Below are 26,392 nucleotides of genomic sequence, written 5' to 3'. Positions count from 1 at the left end.
GTCATGTCCCATGAAGGGGAAAGAAAAGCACTTAAAAGCTAAGTTTGGTTTGGAGAGTGGTTACACTTGAGCAACATGGAGGCTCTCAGGAGGTAAATCTTAGGCACTCTGCAGCTCTAGGCCAATCTCCAATTTCAGGCACACAGACTTGTAAGCATAGTCATCAGAATCAAAGGTCCATCACTGGAACATCTTTCTTCACTGGTCTTTGCCTGTGCACTTGGGGGATTGTCACTGTTCTATTGGAGAATGTGACAGAGGTCCCCTGGCTAGAAACTCAGCACTCCATCTGTTGTCATTTGTAACTGTAACTACTATGAAAATACCCAACATATATCCAAACATTTTTATGTACCCTACATATTTGCCCTGGAGAACACCCTCCTAATCATGTGTCCCCCATCAATAACATCCCACACCAGTGTTCCTCCCCTGCCATAGTCGAACCCCTCTGTGGTCCAAAACTTCTTCAAAAATGAAGCACAAATTATTGTCAAATTAAATTAATAGGAAAATGAAATAGTAGTGATAGGTTTAAAGATTAGAAATAGAATACATACTAATTTAGAGAAATTAAAATAAAGTAAAAATAAATTTGATAATCTTCTCAAGGAACAAACCTTTGGTATTGTTAATTCTCTCTATTGTTTAATTCTCAATTTCATCTATTCCTGCTCTGTTCCTTGTTATTTCATTCAGATTTCTTATCCATTCTCCTTGTCTGTGTCTTTTGATTAGGGAGTTTAATCCATTAATATTCAATGTTATTACTCTAAAGACAGTTCTTACTTCACCCATTTTGACCTTTGGGTTTATTCTGCCATGAATTATTATAACCACTGTTTTGTCACTTTTATTTCTATTATAATCTTTTCTACATTCTCTTCCAAGTCCCTCTCACCTGTCCTTTCTTTTCAGGCTGTAGCACTCCCTTTAGTTTATTTCCCCCCCCCCCCACAATTCCATTCTCTTTGTTACAAATTCTCTCAGTTTCTGTTTATCTGTAAATATTCTAAACTTGCCCTCATTTTATAAAGACAATCTTGCCATATGTGAGAATCTTGGCTGGCAGTTTTGCTCTTGCAGTAACTTAAATATATCATACCACTGCCTTCTTGCCTCCATGGTTTCTGATGAGAAATCAGCACTTAAACTTATTAAGTAGCCCTTGTATGTTATGTTTTGTTTTTCTCTTGCTGCTTTCAGAACTCTCTTTGTCTTTAGCATTTGACATTCTGGTTAGTATGAGCCTTGGATTAGATCTATTCAGATTTATCTGGTTGGGAGTACGTTGAGCTTCTTGGACATGGATATATATGTCCTTCAGTAGGTTTGGGAACTTTTCAACCATTATTTCTTCAACTATTCCTTCTGCACCTTTTCCTTTCTATTCTCCTTCTGGGACACCCATGATACATGCTTGCAAGTCTCTTGCTATCGTTGAGGTCCCCAAGACCCTGTTCAATATTTTACATTATTTTCTTTATCTGTTCTTTTGTATGTTCACTTTCCGAGTCCATTTCTTCAAGCACACTCATCCTCTCTTCTGCCTCCTCAAATCTGTTCTTGTATGCCTTCAGTGTATTTTTCATTTCATTTATTGTGCATCTCATTCCCAAAAGATCTGTTACTTTTCTATATATGCTTTCAAATTCTTCTAAATGACTACCCGATGTCTTAATATTTTTGATCTCTTTATACAACTCACTGAGTTTACTAAGGAGATTTTTTGAACAGCTAGGATTAGTTGTCTCAACTCCTTTGTGCCATCTGGAGGCTGAGCTTGTTCCATTGACTGCGTCACGTCTCCCTGTTATTTGGTATGGATTGTAATATGTTGCTGTTGTCTTGGCATCTGGCTTACTACATATATTTATTGTTGTTGCAGTTTCTCTCTTTACTTTAGGGTTTTCTTGCCTGTTCTCCCTTGCTGGTTGTGTAGTAGGAGCTGATGATGTAGTTGGTGTCTGTGGAGGGTGATGCTAACCATGTTTTCCCAGGAACTGATGAAGCTTCCCCCAACTTTCTCCTCCGCCAAGGGTAGGGACTGAGTTGCAGACTTGTGTAATAATTCAAGCTGTGCAGGCCAAGACTATTTTTCTGGAGGTGCACATGAAGCTTCACACCCCTTCTTCCCCTTTTTGGGATTGGGATGGATCTTCAGGTGTGGAACGCAAACTACACTGTGTGGCTCAAAATTGACTTCAGTTGCCCAGGTAGACTGATGCAGCACCAGGCCCCTACCTCCCCTGCCAGGTGTGGGGATGGACCCTCTGGAGTGCACAACAGTTTATCTGTGTGGGCCGAATACAACTGCATTTGCCCTGACAGGCTGAGTGAATACTGTCGCTTCCTGTCTTTATGGGGTGGGGATGGAATCACAGGCACCCAGCAGACCAGTCTTTGCAGGCTGAGAGTGCCTTCAGTTGCTCAGAGAGGCTGAGGAAACACCAGTCTTCTCCTATCTTTTTGGAGAGTGTTTGTGGTGCCACGGACACCCAACAGTCCAGTCCATGCAGGCTGGGAGTTTCTGCAGTTGCCCAGAGAACCTGAGGAAAACAGCTTTCCTCCTCCTCTATTTGGGGCAGGAATGGAACCCCAGATGTCTGAGTACCCATTCTGTGCTGGGCATAAGTGCCTGCAGTTGCCCAAAGGGACTGTTGCAGTTCCCCCCAGATTCTTCTCTTCTGGAAGTCAGACGGGAGCTTTGGCTAGAGCTGCATTCCAGTCTGGGTGGAAAGAAGCTTGTCCCTACTTCTGTGATTTTCAATCAGCCCTGCTTCCCCTCATGCCAGGAGAAGAGTTAAAATGACAGCTAATGGCCTCTTGGGCAGGTTTAAACTTTCGCTGTTCCTAGGATTGTATTTTAGCCAGCCGAATTTACTAATCAGTAGCTGAAGTTAGTACCAGACTGTACTTTCCTCCCCCTTCTTTCATGTGATGGCAATTCCAACTCCAGTCATGGAATAGCTCCCAAGGTGACTTGCATTGCCAGTGGAGGATGGGCACTGGCCTCCACAGCATGGAGTGCTCTACTCACGAATCTTCACTACAGATGGGCAGTCTCCTTCCATTTTTCTGAGGATGTTGCAGGATGTTCTTCTGGTCTCCTGGGTCCCAAAACAGGTGCTTTAGATTGCTCTAGGTGATTAATAACTGCCTTGTAGGATGAGCTGACTCTTGGAGCTCCTTACTCTGATGCCATCTTGCCCTTCCCCCAGATATAAATTTGGCAGGGCTCTGGGTGTACACTGATCTCATGCCGAACAGTTTGCCCTTTGCTCCAGGTCCAGGTCAGAGGCGCTTCCATAACAGCTGCTTGGATGCCCAGAGCTCATGTGGTCACTGCCAAGGACCCTGGGCTTCTCCCACTCCCAAGGAGCATGGTGGTGGTGGGAGGCAGCATGGATCAGCTAGACAAGACCACCCACTTTTTGGATGCAAACTGAGGTGGTGCCCTAGCTTCCAAGCATACCCTTCCAGAAGCATGTCTACTACATGCTTGCCAGTGTCCCCAAAGTCCCGGTGGCCATTGCTGCCTCTGGAGCAGGTGTGGCAGGCATGACTGACAAGGGTTGTGCTTACCCCCACCACAGCTTCCTGGCTCCTGCCCTTCTTTCAGTTCTGATCACTGCTGGAGAGCATGGACTGGTGGAGGGTGAGTGCCATTGATGTGGACAAGGTGGAGGGGACTGTTAAAGTGCTCACACTGCAGGAGACTATCATGGACAACACCTTCTGCAAGCTGGAGGATGACAAGTGCCTACGTCATCAGCTCATTGTGGACCCAGTGCAGCTGAAACTCATCTGCCTTGACAACTCAACATTGGGTACATGCTGAATGTGCAGGAGTTTCTCACCTCACAACTGCATACCTTGGAGAAGCGGCTATGCCAGACCCTGGCCTACTGTGAGCAGAGCAATACACTGGTCACCAAACAGATGTGGGAGATCACGTTACTCAAGGATGAATGTAAATGCAGGAAAAAAGATCATCTCCACTGAGTAGCTGAGGACTGAGACCAACGCCAGCTATTGCCAGTGCTATTTTTGTGACAAGGCTTTTATGGACCAAGCATTCCTACAAAATCATATTCAATACCATCATCCTGAAGATTCTCACCTTGAATATAAGAAAAAGATGCAGACTGATAAGCTCCAGGATGAGAACAATATGTTGAAGGAAGAGGTGTGGTTCACCAAGTCTCAGAGGCAGCACAGCACACCAGGGCAGTCAAATCCTCTAAGGAATATGAAATACGGGGAAAAAAAGACAAAAACAAAATAGGAAGAAATTCTGAAGTTGTATGATAGATGGAAGAAAGAAGAAAAGGAGAATGAGCTGAAATGGAAAACGCCAAGGAGCTGCTTATGGAGAAAGTTTAAAGAACTAACATCCAAAAATTCAGCATTAGAATATCTATTGTCAGAAATATAGAAATACAACATGCAAGTCAAGTCCAGCATAGGTATGCTAAAAGATGCATATGAGTTTAAAGACGACCATCCTCAGTTATCACCAAGATTTCCAAAACGTGATGCAACTTTTGGATAGGTAAACTAGTGGATGGTTCAAGATCAAATTCTTCATCAAAATCACAAGAAAGAAAAGGGCTTGCTCCTTTCACTTATAGATAAACTTCAAACATCAGTAATAGATGATCTAAATGCAAGTAATGTTTTCTGTTAAAAAAACAGTAGAACTAGCAAGATGGCACTGGAGTCAGGACCTCCTTGATTCAGCTTGTGCTACATGGCTGTTAGTAATTTCCCAGAGCTACTACACTATGTGTTTGGGGACTGCAGGAAACCAGAAGAGCATCCTGCAACAGTCTTCAAAGAGTGGAAGGAGACTGCCCATCTGCTGAGGAGATTCATAAGTAGAGCACTCCACACCTTCGAGGCTGGTGCTCATCTTCCACTGTCAGCACAAGCCAAATTGGGAGCTATTCCATGGTTGGAATTGGAGACTCCAATTCCCAAAAACATAAGAGGAAGAGACAGTGGGGACCAACTTAAGTTACTGATTAGTAAATTCGGCAGGCTAAAGTATATCATTAAGAACAGCTAATGTTTGAACATGTCCAAATCAGGAAGAGGATGGCAGCTGCCATTTTTACTCCACTTTTCACATGAGGGTTAGAGGGGAGGACTGAAAATCATAGTGCTCCTAGGGACTGGTTTCTTTCCATTCAGATCAGATTGCAGCTCTAGCCTAAGACCCAGCCCCACCTCCAGCAAGGAGGAAGCTGAGGATACCTGCACCAGCCTCTCTAGGAAAACACAGGTCATGCTGCATAGGTGGTGATCATCCTACTATGGAGTTGCAGGCCACCTTGGGAGCTATTCTGTGGCTGGAGTTGAAAATTCCATTTACCAAAAACAGGGGAGGAGGAAATGGTTGTTCATGGGCTTCAGCTACCGAAGATTGGCCAGCAGCACTAGCCTAGGCTTCAGCACTCTGTCTCGGAGACATGAAGCTGGTGGGCCCTGCATCAGCCTCTCTGGGTAACTGCAGGTACATTGGATGGCACAGACTGAATACTTGGAAGTCTCCTGAGGTAACTGCAGTCATTTTGGCCCCCCATAACATAGATTGCTGCTCCAACCTGCAGCTCCATCTCCACCCCTGTCAAGGCAGAAAGGGTCATGAGATTCAGTCTCTCTAGGCAACTGCAGTCTAAGCCTGCACAACTTGGATTATTACACACAGCTGTGCTTCTATCCTTACCCTGGCAAAGGAGAAAATTGGGAGAATCTTCATTGGCCCCCTGGGCTATGAGAGCTGCTTGAGCCTCCACAGCTTATAGCACCAACTACATTCTTACTACACAATCAGCAATGAAGAAAAGGCAAGAAAGCCCTAGACTAAAGAGAGAAACTGCACCCAGAATAAACACATCTAGTAGGCCAGATGCCAAGATAACAACAAAAAATTACAATACACACCAAGAAACAGGGAGATATGGCCCAGTTAAAAGAACAAAATAAGGCTACAGATGACATAAAGGAGTTGAGATAATTAATCATAGATGTTCAAACAAACCCCTTTAATAAATTCAGTGAGATGGCTTAAGAGATTAAGGACATTAAGAAGACACTGCATCGGCACAACAAAGAATTTGAAAGCATACATAGAAGAATAGAGATCTTATGTGAATGAAAGGTACAATAAATGAAATTAAAAATACACTGGAATCATACAATAGCAGATATGAGGAAGCAGAAGAAAGGATTGGTGAATTTGAAGAAATGGCCTCCAGACGTTAACATACAAAAGAACAGATAAAGAAATGGGGAAAAAATGAACAAGATCTCAGGGAAATAAATGACAGCAAAAGACATGCAAATATACATGTCATGGGTGTCCCAGAAGTAGAAGAGAAGGGAAAAAGGGCTGAAGAAAAAAATGGTAGAAAATTTCCCAACCCTATCAAAGGACATAGATATCCATATCCAATAACCACAAGGTACTCCCATCCAAATAAATATGACAGACCATCACTGAGACACATTCTAATCAAGGTGTCAAATGCAAAGGCAGAGAGAATTCTGAGAGCAGTAATTGAAAAGCAATGCATGAACTATAAGGGACACGCAATAAAACTAAGTACTGATTTCTCTCCAGAAATCATGGAAGCAAGAAGGCAGTGGTATAATTAAAATACTGCAAGAGATAAAATTTTTTATTTTATTTATTCATTTTTAAAAAAAATATTACATTCAAAAAATATGAGGTCGCCATTCACCCCCACCCCACAACTCCCCCCACAGTAACACTCTCCCCCATCATCATGACACATCCATTGCATCTGGTGAGTACATCTCTGGGCCTCACTGCACCCCATGGCCTGTGGTCCACACCATAGCCCACACTCTCCCACGTTCCATCCAGAGGGCCAAGAGAGGACATACAATGTCCACAAATTGTCCCTGCAGCACCACTCAGAACATCTCCAAGTCCCAAAAATTCCTCCACATCTCATCTCTTCCTCCCATTCCATGCACCCTGCAGCCACCATGGCCACTTTTTCCACACCAATGCCACATTTTCTCGATTATTAACCACAAGAGTTCATGAATAGAATATCATTAAGTCCACTCTAATCCTTACTGTATTCCTCCTTCCTGTGGACCTTGGCTTGGTTGTGTCCATTCCACATCTATGTCAAGAGGGGGTTTAGATTCCACATGGATACGGGATGCAATCCTCATGCTTTCAGTTGTAGGCACTCTAGGCTCCATGGTGTGGTGGTTGACATTCTTTTACTCCATATTAGCTCAGTGGGGTAAGTCCAATAAATCAGAGTGTAGGACCTGAAGTCAGTTTAGATTCAGGGTCTGGCTATCATATTGTCAGTCCAGAGATTCAAATCCCCTAGATATAACTTAAACCCCAGCATGAACTACAATTCCAGGAAAGTAGCATGAAAGTCTTGTGAAAAGAGATCCCATCTGAGTCCAGCTCCATTGCACAGAAACACCAGCTCCAAAAAAAGGCCAACTGACATGGCAGTGAACTCCATCTGCGATGACCATAGAACCTGTGGGTCTCTTTAGCCCTCAAAAGAACCAATACCTGGGGTTGTATCTACTTTCTCTGTCTCTGAGACTCTGCTAAGGTGTGCATTAGGGCAATCCTTCTGACAACCTCCAGACTCTTTTTTGGAGACTCACAGCCATATGAACTAATTTGTCCTTTCCATTTCCCCCTTACTTTAAGTCAAACAGCATTTTTAACTCCTGTTATTATATGTAGACAGGGATATTCTGCAGGTCCGCGTTGAATCTTTAATTCAAGGTAATTTCCTAGTTACGTCATCAGTTGGTACTTGGTAGTGATCCCTCGGTGCCAGGAAGGCTCATTGCCGGGTGTCATGTCCCACGTTGGGGGGAAGGCATTGCATTTATATACTGAGTTTGACTTCGAGACTGGCCACATTTGAGTAACACGGAGGCTGTCAGGAGGGAACTCTTAGGCACAGTGCTGCTCTAGGCCTTGTTCTTATTTCAGGTGTATAGGTTCACAAGCATAGTCATTAGTATCAGGGGCTCACTGTTGGACCCTCATTACTTCCTGGTCCTTGCTGTTGCACCTGGGGGACTGCTGCTGCTCCCCTAGGGACCACAACAGAGCCCACACCCTGGCCAGGAACCCAGTACCCCCCCAGCTGTTGTTTTTAATTGTTTCCACTATGAGTATAAAAAACATTTCCATTCACCCTGGACATATGCCCTGTATAACGCCCTGTCAACCATATATCGCCTGTCAATAACATCCCATACCAGTATTCCTCCGCTGACATTGTTGAACCACTGTGTGATCCAAAAATTCCTGAAAAGTGAAGCCCAATATAATGTCATCTTCCCTTACTAGTAAAATGGAATATAGCGATGAGTTTAAAGGTTAGATATAGAATACATATTGATTTGGAAAAATTCTACATCCTATCTTTTTCTTTTCTTTTTTCCTAATTATTGAGCTTCTCTTCACAAGAGCCCTAGATCACAGTAATTCATATATACAATATATAGTACTCCCACATATCCATTATAAAACGTTTTCCCTTCCACAGTGATAATTTTTTAACTTATCCATATCATATTTACTGAAACTGACGTACAGATACTGAGACGATAGCATTCAAACAAGGTAACATTTGTGTTTACATTGTGGTTTATACTTTAGGCTTTAGAGTTTTCTAAATTTTTTAGTTATCCTATGTTTTACATTATGGTTTACATTATTACTCTGTCATCCCCTATATGTTTTTGGTGTAATAATACATCTTTTATATCCATCCTTGTGTACTCTTGTGAAACACTTCTTTTGCCCTCACATTTACTTTGGTTCCATCTATTCAATATCTATTTCCCCCTCCCCTTAGGGCCCACAGTGACAGTCAATCTTCATTTCTTGGGAGCCATGTATATAGATAATTGCAACAGTGTTGAGGGCTTGACTTGATCAACTCTCCTAATGCCCTAGGAGCCACACTTTCTCTTGAGATATACAGTTCCCTCTATTTGATGGCATTAGTCCTCCCCAGGATGTGGGCCTAACTTCACTCTCATTATATGGGTCTCCACCCAATGGTATAACCCACTCTGGCAAAACTAGCATTCAGATATTCCCTAGGAGTCTGTCTTGCATCAGATTATCTCCTTTGAGTATCTTAAACAGGTAACTTTCCTAATTATATTTTGAAAATATTTTCTTAGCATTATACTCTCAACCAACACCTGACACTCTACTATGACCGTAAATTGCCCCACCCTCCCCCCAATTTCTTGGGCAATATTACCCATCCACCCATCCCTAGCCCCCGTCAAACCCCCAAAGCCCCACCCAAAGGTAACCCTATGCTCCCATTTTATCTTTCCTTGTTCACATACTTACCTCCAGCTTATCATTGATTTCACCAATGTAGATGTCAGCTTATATCCTTCCTCTACCCTCTGATTTCCTGTAAGCGTATCTTCCAGTCTCTAGCTCTCTGAGGCACCTTATTTATTTCATATTATTGAGCTCATGTAGTATTTTTCCTTCACTGCTTGGGTTGCTTCACTCAACAAAAGGTTCTCAATATTCATCCAGGTTATCATGTGTGTTTGTAGTGTATTTGTTCTTAAAGCCGAGTAATATTCCATTGTATGTATATTCCACATTTTATTGATCCACTCATCTGTTGATGGGCATTTGGGTTGATTCCAACTTTTGGCAATAGTGAACAATGCTGCTATGATCATTGATGTGCATATATCGGTTTATGTCCTTGTTTTCAGTTCTGCTGGGTATATACCCAGCCGTGGAATTGCTGGGTCTTATGGCAAATCTATGGTTAGTTTTTTGAGAAACCGCCAAACTGTCCTCCAGAATGGTTGGATCCTTCTGCATTCCCACCAGCAGTGGATGAGTGTTCCCATTTCTTTACATCCTCACCAGCATTTGTATTCTTCTGTTTTTTTTTTCATAGTGGCCAATCTTATGGGAGTAAGATGGTATCTCACTGTAGTTTTGATTTGCATTTCCCTGATAGCTAAAGATTTGGAACATTTTTTTCATGTGCTTTAAGCCATTTCTTTTTCTTCTTTGGGGAAGTGTCTGTTTAAATCATTTTCCCATTTTTTTTAAATGGGTTGTTTATCTTTTTATTTTCAAGATATAGGAGTTCTTTATATATGCCCATTATAAGACTCTTATCGCATATATGGTTGCCAAATATTTTCTCCCATTGTGTGGGTTCCCTTTTTACTTTCTTGACAAAATCCTTTGAGGTGTAGAAGGATTTAATTTTAAGGAAGTTCCATTTATCTATTTGTTCTTTTGCTGCTCATGCTTTTGGTGTGATGTTTATGAAGCCTTTCCCTATTACAAGGTGTAGTAGATGTTACCCTACACTGCTTTCCAAGGTCTTTATGGTCTTGGCTCTTATATTTAGGTCTTTAACCCATCTTGAGTTGATCTTTGTATAAGCTGTGAGATGGTAATCCTCTTTCATTCTTCTACATATGGATATCCAGTTCTCCAGGCACCATTTGTTCAATAGGCCATTCTCTCCCTGTTGAGAGGGTTTGGTGGCTTTATTGAATATTATATGGCTATATATATGAGGCTGTATATCAGAACTTTCAATTCGATTCCATTGGGCTGTGTGTCTCTCCTTATGCCAATATGATGCTGTTTATACCACTATCACTTTGTAGAATGTTTTGAAGTAGGAAGTGTGATTCCTCCAATTTCGTTTTTCTTTTTCAATATGTCTTTGGCTCTTCGGGGCCTCTTTACTTTCCAAATAAATTTCATAGTTAGTTTTTCTAGTTCCTTAAAGAAGGCTTTGTTGATTTTTCTTGAGATTGCATTGAATGTGTAGATCAGCTTTGATAGGATAGACATCTTAATAATATTTAGTCTTCCTATCCATGAACAAGTTTTTTACGTCTTTAGTTAAATTTATTCCTCAATATTTGGTTTTTTAATTTACTATTGTGAATGGTATTTGATTTTGATTTCCTCCTGAACTTGCTCATTATTGGTGTACAGAAATGCTACTGATTTTTGCGCATTGATCTTATAACCTGTGACTTTACTAAACTCATTTATGAGTTCTAGAAGCTTTGTTGTAGACCTCTCAGGGTTTTCTATGTATAGGATCATGTCATCTGCAAATAATGAAATTTTGACTTCTTCCTTTCCAATTTGAATGCCTTTTATATCTGGTTCTTTTCTTAGTGCTCGAGCAAGTACTTGTAAGTCAATGTTAAATAGAAGGGGAGAGAGTGGGTATCCTTGTCTTTATCCTGACTTTAGAGGGAAGGATTTTAGGATTTCTCCATTGTAAACAATGTTGGCCGTAGGTATTTCTTTCTTTTTTTTTTAAAGATTTATTTATTTACTTTTAATTCCCCCCCTCACTCTGTTGTCTGTTCTCTGTGTCTGTTTGCTGCATCTTGTTTTCTTTTTCTGCTTCTGTTGTCATCAGCGGCATGGGAAGTGTGGGCGGCACCATTCATGTACAGGCTGCACTTTCTTTCACGCTGAGCAGCTCTCCTTACAGGGCGCACTCCTTGTGCGTGGGGTTCCTCTATGTGAGGGACACCCCTGCGTGGCATAGCACTCCTTGCACGCATCAACACTGCACATGGGACAGCTCCACATGGGTCAAGGAGGTCCAGGGTTTGAACCACGGACCTCCCATGTGGTAGACGGACACCCTAACCACTGGGCCAAGTCCGTTTCCCTGTAGGTTTTTCATATATACTCTATCATGTTCAAAAAATTTCCAATCTTTTGGAGTGTTTTTATCAAGAAAGGGTGCTGTATTTTGTCAAATGCTTTTTCTGCATCTATAGATATAATCATGTGATTTTTTTCCTTCTGTCTGTTTATATGGTGTATTACATTGATTGATTTTCTTATGTTGAATCACCCTTGCATACCTGGAATGAATCCCACTTGGTTGTGGTGTATAATTCATTTTATGTGTTGTTGAATATGATTAGCAAGTATTTTGTTAAGTATTTTTGCATCTAGGTTCATTAGAGAAATGGGTCTGTAATTTTCCTTTCTTGTGGTGTCTTTGTTTGGCTTTGTTACTAGGGTAATGTTGGCATCATAGAAGGAGTTAGGCAATGTTCCTTCTGTTTGGATTTTTTGGAAGAGTTTCAGCAGAATTGGTGTTAGTTCTTTCCGGAATGTTTTGTAGAATTCACCTGTGAAGCTGTCTGGCCCTGGGTTCTTCTTAGTTGGGAGGTTTTTAATGACTGATTCTATCTCTTTACTTGTGATTGGTTTGTTGAGATCATCAATTTCGTCTTTCATCAATATAGGCTGCTTATGTGTTTCTAGGAATTTGCCCATTGCCTCTGAATTGTCATTTTTGTTGGAATATAGTTTTTCAAAGTATCCTCTTTTGATAGTCTTTATTTCTGTGGGGTCAGTGGTGATATCTGCTTTCTCATTTCTTATTTTGTGTATTTGCGTCTTCTCTCTTTTTTTCTTTGTTAGTCTCGCTAAAGGTTTGTTAATTTTATTGATCTTCTTAAAAAACCAGCTCTTGGTCTTGTTTATCTTTTCATGTGCTTTTTTATTTTCTATTTCATTTTGTTCTGCTCTTATCTTTGTTATTTCCTTCTTTCTTCTTCCTGTTTGATTAATTTGTTGTTTTTTTTTCTAATTCCTCCAAATGTGCAGTTAGTTCATCAATGTTTGCTCTTTCTTCTTTTTTGATGTATGAATTTATGGCTATAAATTTCCCTCTCAGTACTGCTTTTGCTGCATCCCATAAATTTTGGTATATTGTGTTATCATTATCATTTGTTTCAAGGTAGTTATTGATTTCTTTTGAGATATTCTCTTTGACCCACTGTTTTTCTAAGATTGTGCTGTTTAATTTCCATATCTTGTTGTGAAATCTGGGCGTCTGGCCCTTGGAGATTTCGAGCTTCACTCCACTGTCGTCAGAGATATTATTTTGTATGATTTCTATGTTTCTGAATTCATTAAGCCTTTCTTTGTGGCCTAGCATATGGTCTATTTTTGAGAATGATCCATGTGCAATTGAGAAAAATATATATCTTGCTGTGTTTGGGTGTAATGATCTGTATATGTCTATTAGATCCAGCTCCTCTAATATAGTGTTCAAATATTTTGTTTCTTTAGTCATTCTCTTTTGAGATATTCTGTCCAGAGTTGATAGTGGTGTATTAAAATCTCCCACTATAATTGTACATGCATCTGTTCTTTCACTTAGTTTTTCCAGCATTTGCCTCACATATTTAGAGGCACCCTTTTTAGGAGCATAAATATTTATTATTGTTTTTTATTCTTGAGAGATTGTCCCTTTCACTAATATATACTATCATTCTTTGCCTCTCACAATTGTTTCGCATTTAAAGTCTATTTTGTCTGATATTAATATAGCTACTCCGGCCTTTTTTTGGTTATTGTTTGCTTGTAAGATTGTTTTCCAACCATTCAGTTTTGGCCTCCATGTGTCTCTGGGTCTAAAATGTGTCTCTTGTAGACAGCATATAGATGGGTCATATTTCCTTATCCAATGTCCCATTCTGAATCTTTTGATACGTGAGTTTAATCCGTTGACATTCAGTGTTATTACTTTCAAGGAATGATTTAAGTTAGCCATATTTTGATTGTACTTGTGTTTCTCATATTTCGTTTGCTTTTTTCCCCTTATCTTTTTGTCTTTTTTGTTGCTCTTACACTCTCTTCCAACTCTGCCTGTCCTGTTTTTTCCTTTCTTCCTGCAGAACTTTTTATAATTTCTTGAAGGGGAGGTTTCTTGTTGCCATACTCTTTCAATTTCTGTTTATCTGTGAATATTTTGAAAGCTCCATCATTTTTGAATGCTAGTTTAGCTGGCTAGAGTATTCTTGGTTGGAAATTTTTTTCTTTTAGTACCTTGACTATATCATAACACTGCCTTCTTGCCTCCATGGTTTCAGATGAGAAATCAGCAGCAATTATTCTTATGAACCTTCCCTTGTATTTGATGTTTTTTTTCTCTCTTGCTGCTTTTAGAATTTTCTCTTTGTCTTGAGTTTTGGATAATTTGGCAAGTGTATGTCTTGGGGTGGGCCTGTTGGGGCTTATGATGTTTGGGGTGCATTTTACTTCTTGGATATGTACATCCATCTCTTTCAGTAGATTTGGGATATTTTCAGCCATTATTTCCTGCAACACTCCTCCTGATCCCTTTCCCTTCTCTTCTCCTTCTGCAATGCCTATAATAGGTATGTTTCTGCATTTTGCATGATCATTCATGTCCCTAAGTCCTATCTGGATTTTTTCTATCTTTTTATAGATCGATTCTACTATCTGTTTGATTTCTGATGTACAGTCTTTCACATCGCTAATTCTCTCCTTGCCTCTTTTAATCTGCTGGTATTTGCTGCGAGTGCATTTTTGATTTTTGAACTGTGGTGTTCCTTCCCATCATATCTGTTATCTTTTTGCATATGTCTACAATTTTCCCTCCAAGTGTTGTCTTCATATTGTTAACCTCTTCCTTTACTTCATTAAATTTGTTTGTGATATATGTTCTGAGATCTTTAATTACTTGTGTGAAGTCCTGTTCCCCTTCCTGATTTTTAGTTTGTTCATTGGATTCAGCCATGTTTTCCTGATTATTGGTTTGTTTGTAGTTTTTTGTTGTTGTCTGGTCATCATTTTATCTTGAACGGTTTAATCAGTTCCTTAGCTTCTTTGTCTAGTCTTGGGGATTAATTAGCTCTTGTTTTTGCATAAGTGTTATATTTTCATTTTGTCACTTTGTTCTTTTTATTCTAATTTCTTATTGCAGGCTGAGTTCACTTTGAAGGAAAGTATTAGGGCCAGGGAAAGGCAATTGTGTAGGAAAGGTAAATGTGTAAAGTAGTATTGGTAATCAATGTTATCAGAGCTACAATATGAGATCTGGGAAGATGGGTTTTAGATTCATGTAAGTTGTGTACAGTTATAGCAGTAAGTAGAGTACCTATAATGAGGTCATCGACTGAATATGTGAGGAATATGGTATGAATTAAAGAGCTAGTGTTTTCATGAGAGAGGGAAAGAGAAAAGAAAGGCAATAGTTTCAAAAGTGGATTAAAGACAGAAAACAAAACAAAGGTATTAAAAATTAAGAGTTGGACAATTTGGGCATCAAAGAAAGGGAGGTGGAATATAGGAGAGACCGTAGATGATGGAGGATATCAAGAGGTGGGGGAAAGGGGATAGTGTAGGTAGCCAAAATCAATTCATACAGAAATGAGGCAATGAAGGATGAGGAAACCCAGCAAATGTGAGGTGTTCCCTGCAGCACCTATTGTATAATTAAGATGAAAGAAGATAAGAAAATGAGGGACAAGAGAAAAGGGAGAAAAAGAAAGAGAGAGAAGAAGGAAAGAAAGAAAAAGGGGGGTGGGTAAAGAAATAGGAGGGGAACAAGTAAGGAAAAGAAAAGAAGATATAGAACATCAACAAGAGCAACAACAAAAAAATCCCTAAATAAATGAGAAAAAAAAAGACCTTGGGGATACAATGGCAGAAAAGACTAGGAAATAATGCAATATTAGCAGCCAGGACAGTAAAAAATAAAAAATTAAAAATTAAAAATTAAAATTAAAATTAAAATTAAAGAAAAAAATGCAAACCACGAGGGCTAGGACAATCAAGGACCTCAGATGGGCCTCAGGGTATGGTGGATTCAGGGATCGAAAGTCTGTGATACTGCAGACTTAAAAGGTGTGGGCCACCAGGGTTTAGGGGACACAGACCTGGCAACCTCAAATCTGGTTAACAGGGAGCCTGGGAGCACCGCAGTGCAACACAGCCTTCAGGGATCCCTGCAGCTGGGTGCCAGCCCTATGGGATAGGACACATCCACAAACTCTGACCTATGTGTATGAAACCCTCAATTCCCCCTCTCTCTAGGGTCTGTTCTGTGGCTGTATCACCAATTCGACTTCAGGCCACCTCCTGCCCTGCAAGCCCCTGAAACAGCCAGTTGGGGGTGCCTCTATATTGCAGCCAATTTAGGGACACTGTAGATCCCCCGCCAGGCCTAGGGGGCGGGGCTCTAGCCAGAAACACTGCATCAGTGTCGGAAACCGAAAATCCCATGCCTCACAAAAGATTCCCCTAATCGGCTTCCAGAGGTCTCTTACCCTGTAATCCCCCTAAATAGCCTTCTGGTGACGTCTCTTCACTGCGAGCTATTTAAGGCTGTTGCTGGTCAGCAGCCAACCTTGGGGGCAGGGCTCTAGCTGGAAGCACTTTTATTCGTGTCAGAAATAAAAAATTCCCCGCCTCACAAAAAACTCCCGTCTGTCTCACTAAATCAGTTTGCGAAGTCCTCCTGACCTGTTAGCCCCTTAATAGCCCGCTCAGGGCTTATGAATTCCCCAGTACCACAGAGCCAGGATTTGCCACTGCAGTGCTGGTGCCACCATTCCACCTGTGCCAGGGGAAAGCGTCCTGCATGCATCCCCTAACTCCATGTAAAAGAGCCTCATTTTTATCTTTTACACGTATTTTCTCTGTTACCTTCCCACCAAATCAATGTCCAGACACCTCCTTCCCTGCAAAATCCTGAAACAGCCTGGTCCTAAGAATTTCTAATGCTGCTCATCTGCTTCTTTGCAGGAGATACTATCAGGTGCACTCACTCAACCACCATCTTGCCCTGCCCCCAAGAGATAAACTTTCAACCAAGAATCTTATATCTGGCAAGACTGTCTTTCATCAATGAAGACATGTTTAGAACATGCACAGATGAACAGAAACTGAAAAAGTTTGTAATTGAGAGACCATATTTGCAGGAAATACTAAATGGTGTGTTACAGTATGAAAAGATGGGAGAGAGAGGCTTAGAATAGAGTCTAGAAATGAAGTCTCAAAAGAGTGCTGAAAATAAAATATGACAGATAAAATCCAAAGGTCAAAATTGGTGAAATAAGAACTGTCTTTACAATAATAATGTTAAGTGTTAATGGATTAAACTCAATCAAAAGACACAGACTGGCAGATTGTATAAAAAAAAATTTGAGCCACTTATATGCTGTCTGTAAGAGACTCACCTTAGACCTAAGGATGGCAATAGACTGAAAGTGAGAGGCTAGAAAAAGATATTCCATGCATGCATAAAAACAACAGCAAACAAAAAACAAACAGCTGGAGTAACTATACTTATATCAGATGAAATAGGCTTTAAAAGGCACTAATGGAGATGGCATCAAAGTAAGAGCACACTTATCATTGCTCCTACAAAAAAATGGCCAAGTGGAGACAAAATCCTGCCTGAGTGTGCTGTTTTGTGAACTCACAAAGCAAGAGGCTGCTGGAGAAAGCACGACAAGAAGAGTGATAGTTCAAGGTCCTGCCATCTTGTTTATTGTTTGCTGTGTTTCCTCATCCTTAAGCTCCTCGTTTCTGTGTGTACTGATTTTAGCTACCAGTGCTATCTCTTTTCCTTCCTATGTCTTCCTACGTTCCACCTTCTGTTGTTGCTCTTACATTCCGTATCTTTGTTTAGTCCCCAATTTTTCTGGCTTATTTCTAACATTTCTATTTTCTATCTTTTGTTAACTCTTTATCTTATTGTCCTTTCTTTTCTCTTTCCATCTCTCCTGATCATGCTAGCCTTTTAATTCACACTATATTATTCTCCATATTTAGTTTCCTATTTCACTGTAGGAACTCCACTTTCTTATTCCTACAACTATACATTGCTTACAGTAGTTTAATATTTATTCTCCCAGATCTTATATGTTACTTCTGCTAACATTTACTACCAATAATACTATTATACTAATTTGCTGTTTCTTTTCTTACCTCCTTTTCTTTTCCTGGCCCTAATCTTTTTCCTGTCTAAGGTAACTTAGACAAAAATAGGTAATATAACAGGAAGAATGAAGTGTCAAAGAGAAAAATGAACACACACACACAAAAAGCACCTAAAAACCTGAGACAAGAGGGAGAAGCTAATCAAGTAGATGAACTCACCAAGATAAAATGATGGCCAGACAGCAACCAAAAACTAGAAACCAAACCAATAATCAGACATGGCCCAATCCAATGAAGAAATTAAAAGTCAGGAAGAGGAGCAGAATAGCAAACAACCAAAGCTCTCCAATCAAATATCACAGATAAACCTAATGAAGTGAAGGATAAGATTAAGGATATGAAGAAAACACTTGGAGGGCATACTGAAGAAGTTGTAAACATATGCAAACAGGTAACAGATGATGGTGATGTATGGCACCATTCAAGAAATCAAAAATACACTCTCAGCAAACAACAGCAGATTTGAAGAAGCAGAGGAAAGAATTAATGATGTGGAAGACAGTATATCTGTGGGAAAAAAGATTGTGGAACTGATAGATAAAAAGAGAAAAAATCCAGTTGGTGATGGTAGGGAGACAGAAGAAGAGATATTGTGTGGGGGCATTTTCAGGATTTGGAATTGTCCTCAGTGGTGCTACAGGGATAGATGCTGGACATTTTGTGTCCTGCCATGGCCCACTGTGTGGACTGGGGAAGAGTGTGGACTACAATACAGACCACTGTCCATGTGGTGCAGCAGTGCTCCAGGATTTATTTGCCAGGTGCAGTGGATGTGCCACAATGATGGAAGAGTTTGGTGATGTGGGAGGGGTAGGGGGTATATGGGGACCTCACATTTTTAATGTAACATTAAAAGAAAAAAAAGAAAATAAATAAATAAGCATTTAAAAATATATAACTAAATTAATGAAAGATAGATTTTCCTTATATTTAACCTGCTTTGGGATCAAAGGAAATATTTAAAAAGGGCAAGATATGAAATCTAGGAATAAGATAAATAAAAGATAACTAACAATATGAAATAAAATAATCACATTTCTCTTATCAAACATTTTGATTCAAAATTTTGCATTTAAACTTGATAAAAATCTATTAAAATGACTATAATCACTGTTGATATGGTCAATAATTTAGTTCTTATTTGATTTTTCTTCTGAACTTCTTTATTAATACCAACCATTTTGAAAAGCAAAATTTCATTAAAAAACACTAATTGCAGGAATATATCACAATGATTGCTTCACATATCTTCTATGCATAACTAATTTGGAATCCATGAGCACTAGAATCTGTCTACATGACATAAAAATATTTCAAAATAGTAAGGAGGCAGCATTTTGTACTCATTAAAAGGCAACTATGCTATCAACATATCTGTGTTCAAGTGTCACATTTACCTCACACTTGATGACCTTAGACAAGAGTTGTGAGAAAACTAAGAGGTAATAAATATAAAATCCTTAATTCAGTCCCAGCTTATACAAATTTATTAGTAATAGTTAACAATATGTAATATTTGTAAAATATTGTTTATAATATTGCTTATTGTTACTGTTGTATGGTTAGTAAAATAATACGTTATGTGGACAGATATTTAAGAAATCCCCCAGAAAAAATGAGCTAATATTTCAGAAACAGTGTTGTTTAGAGTATAATGCTTTTGAAAAAGGAGTGTGTGAGACCAAAGATGGTAGTGCTGGTAGATGTACTTAAAATATTGAAAAAGACAGATTCTATCTTTGCCATTATGACCTATTTTTACTTCATGATACCACTGAGCAAGCACTGAGATATGACCATCAGACACAAAATAGTGAATCAGATTTTGAAGGCTTACTGAAAGTAATACCTGCAGCTAATGTCTTTTGTTGAACATTTATGTGTGACATACATATTGCCTTGAGGAAGTTGAAGTAGGTTTAATAATTTCATAAAGAATTACAAAATGATACTATGAGTAAAGATCATAGTAATTGTAAGACTTTGAATATTTTAAAATCAGAAAAAGAAAATGGTGGATATTATTGTTAAAAGAAAAAAGTTCATGCAATTTAAGATTTCATTGAAACTTGATCAAAACACTCCAATCACTATCAATGATTTCCTGCCAGGTTGTTGAATAAATTTAGTCAGTTGCTTTCCTCCAATTCTCCTTTTCATGTTTCCCATTTGTTTCCTTTCTTGGTTGCATTGAGGTTCACTGGCTGGCAGTTACATTACACTTAACACCCTTAGAGTGGGTTACATAGCTGAGTAGTTATGGGTATGATCCTCTCTCAAAGTCAGAGTGCCCATTATTTTTATTTTTCATCTTGGTCCACTAGAGAGAGTCCCACTTCCATCTTGTTTTCATTTTTATTAATTATCTTAAGAGAAGACATCTGTCTTGAGGATGACAAGGAAATTGAACAAAATTAGGAAACAGTTTACCCAATAAGATATAAACTTAAATAGAATAATAATCACAACTAAAACCATAAATCCAAATCAAACTAGTTGTCTTCATAGTCCATTAAACCAGAAACCTAGTCCGGGAAGATATGGCCATTGAAATGTTTCAGCCTAACTGATATCATAAAACATCTAAAATTGGTTCTTCAAAATATTTAGGTTATTTACACAGGTTGTCAAAAGTATTAACATAAATGCAACATTGTTCATGGACATCCAGGTATCTGGAGCCTATCTGTGTAGCAAGGTCACTGGTGCTAGGCTGTTAACCTCAGCCTGAGGAGACCAAAGTACTTTGACAATGGTGTCAAAGCTGATTCATAGTTTATGGTACATGTATAATTGTTCACTCCAGATCATATGTTCTTAGGGAAAGTATGATGGTGCACATGAAATAGTGGGACTCTGTAGTAAGGTAAGTCAAAGGATTGGGGCTATTAGGCCCCTTTTGTCTGTTGGAGACCTGATGTACAAAAGATCCTGATAGCTTTTTGATAGGCATTTAGGGTAGAACAAGATATGTAAGATCACAGGACGCAGTGCAATTTATAGGTAGGTAATAAAAGCACATAGTTATCTGCAGTTTACAAAGGGGATATAAAATAGCTCAGACAATATACAGTAACAGAATCTGATAACCCATAGGAGTGTGCTATCCTTTTCTATTGAAATCCAAAGTTTTTCTCTATAGTCTCCCTCTTTTTGATAAAAGATAACCGCAAAAAGATTATTCTTGACCATAAAATAAGTCTGGTTTCATTAGATTTGGTCTAAATGTTTACATATGTGCAACAAGAATGGTGATTTAGCATATAGGCCTTTTAAAGCCTGATCTCCTGGAAGTTTTCATAAGGAACCTCCAATTGGACTTTGAAAAGCCTCTTGAGACTAGGAAACTTAGACAAAAGTTCAACACCACAGTTCACCTACTGTTTGCCAATGCATTTGGGTTAATTCCTCTTTCTTAAGGTCAGAGAAAATAAGCAAATACTTGTCAGAAAGTAACCTTTTTTTACTGACTTATAAGGTTGGGAACCCAAGGGCAAGGCACAAGACTAGATTTTCCAAGAAAGTTTTATAAGCATTGGCTCAAAAAAGTCAAGCTTAGTTTCTTGTAAGTCTCTCATCATGTATGAGTAATTGAGCATCATTTTCAAACATGATGTTCCAGTCAAAGCCTTGGTAATAAAATGAATGTCTTCAATTATGTCCTGTTAATAAGGAGCACAGATTCTGATTAAACCTATGCAAATAATTATACTGCTGTAAAAATAAAATTATAGAAAAAAATCCAACAGGGAATTAAGGATTTGAATTACAACACAAAATGCACAAACATATTCATTATGGGCATCCCAGAAGGAGAAGAACAGGGAAAGGGAACAGAAGGGGAGTTGGAGGAAATAATGGCTGAAAATTTCCCCAACATATTGAAGGAGATAGATGTACATGTCCAGGAAGTGCAGCACAACACAAAGAGTATAAATTCCAACAGGCTACCCCAGAGAACCATCACATATAAGGGAAGCACAATAAGATTAAGTGATGATTTCTCATCTGAAACCATGGAGGCAAGAAGGCAGTGGTATGACATAGTCAAGGTACTAAAAGAAAAAAAATCCAGCCAAGAATACTTTATCCAGAGAAGCTGGCATTCAGAAATGACAGAGAGTTAAAAATATTCAGAGATAAACAGAAACTAATAGAGTATGCCAATAAGAGACCTGCCCTTCAAGAAATACAAAGAGAGTTCTGTAGGAGCAAAGTAAAAAACGGGAGAGACAAAGTTGGAGGAGAGTGTTAGAACAACCAAAACAACAAAAAGGGAAATAAAAAAAATAACATATGGCATACAAAAATCCAAAGAAAATATGGCTAATGTAAGCAATTCCTTGAGAGTAATAACACTGAATGTTAATGTATTAAACTCACCTATCAAGAGACACAGATTGGGAAAATGAATAAGGAAATATGATCCATCTATGTGTTGTCTACATGAAACTCACCTTTGACCCAGGGATTCAAGGATGTTAAAAGTGAATAGCTGGAAAACAGTTTTACAAGCAAACAATAACCAGATAAGGGCAGGGGTAGCTATACTAATTACAGGTGAAATCGACTTTAAATGAAAATCTACTTTGAGAGACAAAGGTGAGCACTACATATTAATAAAAGGGGTAATCTTTCAGAAAGAAAGAACAATCATGACCATTTATGCACCTAATCAGGGCACCTCAAAATATGTGAGGCAAACACTGGAAAAAATTAGTGGAGGAATATAGTGAGGGACTTTAATACACCATTATCACCATTAGAAAGAACATCTCAACAGAGAATTAATAAAGAAATGGACTTTGAATAACATATGAGAAGATTTGGACCTAATAGACATATACAGAACAATACACCCAAATTCAGCAGAATATACATTTTTCTCAAGTGCACATGGATCATTCTCCAAGATAGACACATGCTAGGCCATAGAGAAAGACTCAATGAATTCAGAAAGATTGAAATCATATAAAACAACTTCTCTGACAAGAGTGGAATGAAGCTGGAAATCTGTAAGCACCAGACCCAGATTAGGCACCAAGATATGAAATTAAGAAGCACAATCTTAGAAAAACAGTGAGTCAAGAAGGAAATCTCAAAAGAAATCAATTACAACCTTGAAACTAACAAAAATGACAACACAACATAGCAAACTTATGGGAGGCAGTAAAGGCTGTACTGAGAGTGAAATTCATAGTCACAAATTCATACATCAAGAAAAGAAGAAAGAGAAAAAATCGAAGACCTATAGGCACACTGGGAGGAATTAGTAAAAAAAAAACAACAACAAACTAAACCCAAAGAAGAAGAAGAAAGAAAGAAAGAAAGAACAAAGACCAGAGCATAATTAAATGACATACAAAAAGTAAGCACTAGAAAAAACAAGCAAAAGAAAGAGCTGGTTCTTTGAGAAGATCAATAAAATTGACAAACCCTTAGCTAAACTAACAAAGGAAAAAATAGAGAAGATGGAAATACACAAAATAAGAAGTGAGAAAGGGAATATCACCACTGACCCCACAGAAATAAACACTACCATAAGAGGACACTTTGAAAAACTATATGCCAACAAGGCCAATTTAAAGGAAATGGAAAATTCCTAGAAAGACATAAGTAGCCTACATTGACAAAAGAAGAAATTGGTAATCTCAACAAACCAATAACAAGGAAAGAGACAGAATCAGTCATTACAAACCTCCCAACTATGAAAAGCCACTGGCCAGAAGGATTCACAGTTGAAATCTACCAAACATTCCAGAAAGAACAGACACAAGTCTTGCTTGAACTCTTCCAAAAAACTGAAGAGGAAGGAACATTACCTAACTCATTCTATGATGGCAACATTAACCTAAACACAAAGCCAAACAAAGAAAGCACAAGAAAGGAAAATGAAAGACCAACCTCTCTAATGAACATAAATGCTAAAATCCTCAACAAAATACTTGCTAATCATATTCCATAACACATCAAACAATTTTTACACCATGAGCAAGTGGTATTCACCCTGGTATGCAAGGATGACTTCACATAAGAATATCAATCAATGTAATACACCACATAAAAAGATTTTTTAAAAATCACATGATCGCATATATAGATGCAGAGACACCATTTAAAAAAAACACAGACCCCTTTCCTAATAAAAGCACTGCAAAAGATAGGAATAGAATGAAATTCCTGAACATGAACAAGGGTATATATGAAAAACCCACAGCTAATATCATTCACAATGGTGAAATCCTGAAAACCTTCCCTCAAAGATCTAAACTCATGTGCATCTTTTAGCATACCTATGCTGGACTTGACTTGCATGTTGTATTTCTATATTTCTGACAATAGATATTCTAATGCTGAATTTTTGGATGTTAGTTCTTTAAACTTTCTCCATAAGCAGCTCCTTGGCGTTTTCCATTTCAGCTCATTCTCCTTTTCTTCTTTCTTCCATCTATCATACAACTTCAGAATTTCTTCCTATTTTGTTTTTGTCTTTTTTTCCCCGTATTTCATATTCCTTAGAGGATTTGACTGCCCTGGTGTGCTGTGCTGCCTCTGAGACTTGGTGAACCACACCTCTTCCTTCAACATATTGTTCTCATCCTGGAGCTTATCAGTCTGCATCTTTTTCTTATATTCAAGGTGAGAATCTTCAGGATGATGGTATTGAATATGATTTTGTAGGAATGCTTGGTCCATAAAAGCCTTGTCACAAAAATAGCACTGGCAATAGCTGGCGTTGGTCTCAGTCCTCAGCTACTCAGTGGAGATGATCTTTTTTCCTGCATTTACATTCATCCTTGAGTAACGTGATCTCCCACATCTGTTTGGTGACCAGTGTATTGCTCTGCTCACAGTAGGCCAGGGTCTGGCATAGCCGCTTCTCCAAGGTATGCAGTTGTGAGGTGAGAAACTCCTGCACATTCAGCATGTACCCAATGTTGAGTTGTCAAGGCAGATGAGTTTCAGCTGCACTGGGTCCACAATGAGCTGATGACGTAGGCACTTGTCATCCTCCAGCTTGCAGAAGGTGTTGTCCATGATAGTCTCCTGCAGTGTGAGCACTTTAACAGTCCCCTCCACCTTGTCCACATCAATGGCACTCACCCTCCACCAGTCCATGCTCTCCAGCAGTGATCAGAACTGAAAGAAGGGCAGGAGCCAGGAAGCTGTGGTGGGGGTAAGCACAACCCTTGTCAGTCATGCCTGCCACACCTGCTCCAGAGGCAGCAATGGCCACCGGGACTTTGGGGACACTGGCAAGCATGTAGTAGACATGCTTCTGGAAGGGTATGCTTGGAAGCTAGGGCACCACCTCAGTTTGCATCCAAAAAGTGGGTGGTCTTGTCTAGCTGATCCATGCTGCCTCCCACCACCACCATGCTCCTTGGGAGTGGGAGAAGCCCAGGGTCCTTGGCAGTGACCACATGAGCTCTGGGCATCCAAGCAGCTGTTATGGAAGCGCCTCTGACCTGGACCTGGAGCAAAGGGCAAACTGTTCGGCATGAGATCAGTGTACACCCAGGGCCCCGCCAAATTTATATCTGGGGGAAGGGCAAGATGGCATCAGAGTAAGGAGCTCCAAGAGTCAGCTCATCCTACAAGGCAGTTATTAATCACCTAGAGCAATCTAAAGCACCTGTTTTGGGACCCAGGAGACCAGAAGAACATCCTGCAACATCCTCAGAAAAATGGAAGGAGACTGCCCATCTGTAGTGAAGATTCGTGAGTAGAGCACTCCATGCTGTGGAGGCCAGTGCCCATCCTCCACTGGCAATGCAAGTCACCTTGGGAGCTATTCCATGACTGGAGTTGGAATTGCCATCACATGAAAAAAGGGGGAGGAAAGTACAGTCGGGGAGGCGGGGCAAGATGGTGGCTGAGTGAACTTCCCTGATAGTATCTCTTGCAGGGAGTCGGCTGGGCGGCATTGGAACCTCTTTGAGACTGGGCTGTTTTGGGATTTTTGCTGGTCGGGAGGTGTCTGGACATCAATTTGGAGGGAAGGTAACAGAGAGGATGCTTCTGTGAAATATACACTAGGTCCCAGCTGTGCGTGGAAGATTCCATCCTTGGGTGGGCGGAGCCATGGCATCGGGCGATGCCTCAGTGTGGGGAGCTGCTGTGGTGGGGTTTGTTTTTTTCTTTCCTTTGGAGGTGCTGCACTACTGGGGAGTTCGTGGGCCCTGGGTGGCCTATTGGGGGGTTGGTGGGACGGGAGTTGCTTGCAGACTGATTTGGGCAGATGGATGGGAGTTTTGTGGCAAAGCAGGGGGAATTTTTGATTGCAGACACAAACAATAGCGCTTCCGCCTAGAGCCATGCCCACCCAAGCCCAGCCGCTGATCTACAGTGGTCTTAAAGTGATAGCAACAAAGAGACACTACCAGGGTCTTGTAGGGTGGGAAACGTTTGGAAGCTGATTAGGGGAATATTTTGGGAAGCGTGGGAATTTTGGGTTTCGACACTGTTATTAGCGTTTCGGGCTGGAGTCCCTCCCCCTGACCTGGATATTGATCTGAGTCATTAAATTGGCTGCAGCCTAGAGGT

General features: G+C 39.8%; 2 pseudogenes; one reads left to right on the top strand and one right to left on the bottom strand.

The window, feature by feature from the left end:
* Positions 1-4,690, top strand: part of LOC101430789 (cilium assembly protein DZIP1 pseudogene) — a 35,842-nt pseudogene extending 31,152 nt beyond the window's left edge.
* An 805-nt stretch (positions 4,691-5,495) lies between these two features.
* LOC101431226 (cilium assembly protein DZIP1 pseudogene) lies at positions 5,496-25,773 on the bottom strand (annotated as a pseudogene).
* Between the last annotated feature and the right edge of the window lie 619 nt (positions 25,774-26,392).

The sequence above is a fragment of the Dasypus novemcinctus genome, chromosome X (assembly GCF_030445035.2).
Source record: "Dasypus novemcinctus isolate mDasNov1 chromosome X, mDasNov1.1.hap2, whole genome shotgun sequence".
Lineage (NCBI taxonomy): Eukaryota > Metazoa > Chordata > Mammalia > Cingulata > Dasypodidae > Dasypus > Dasypus novemcinctus.
Note: the sequence above shows the minus strand (reverse complement) of the source record. Positions and strands in the feature narration are given on the sequence as shown.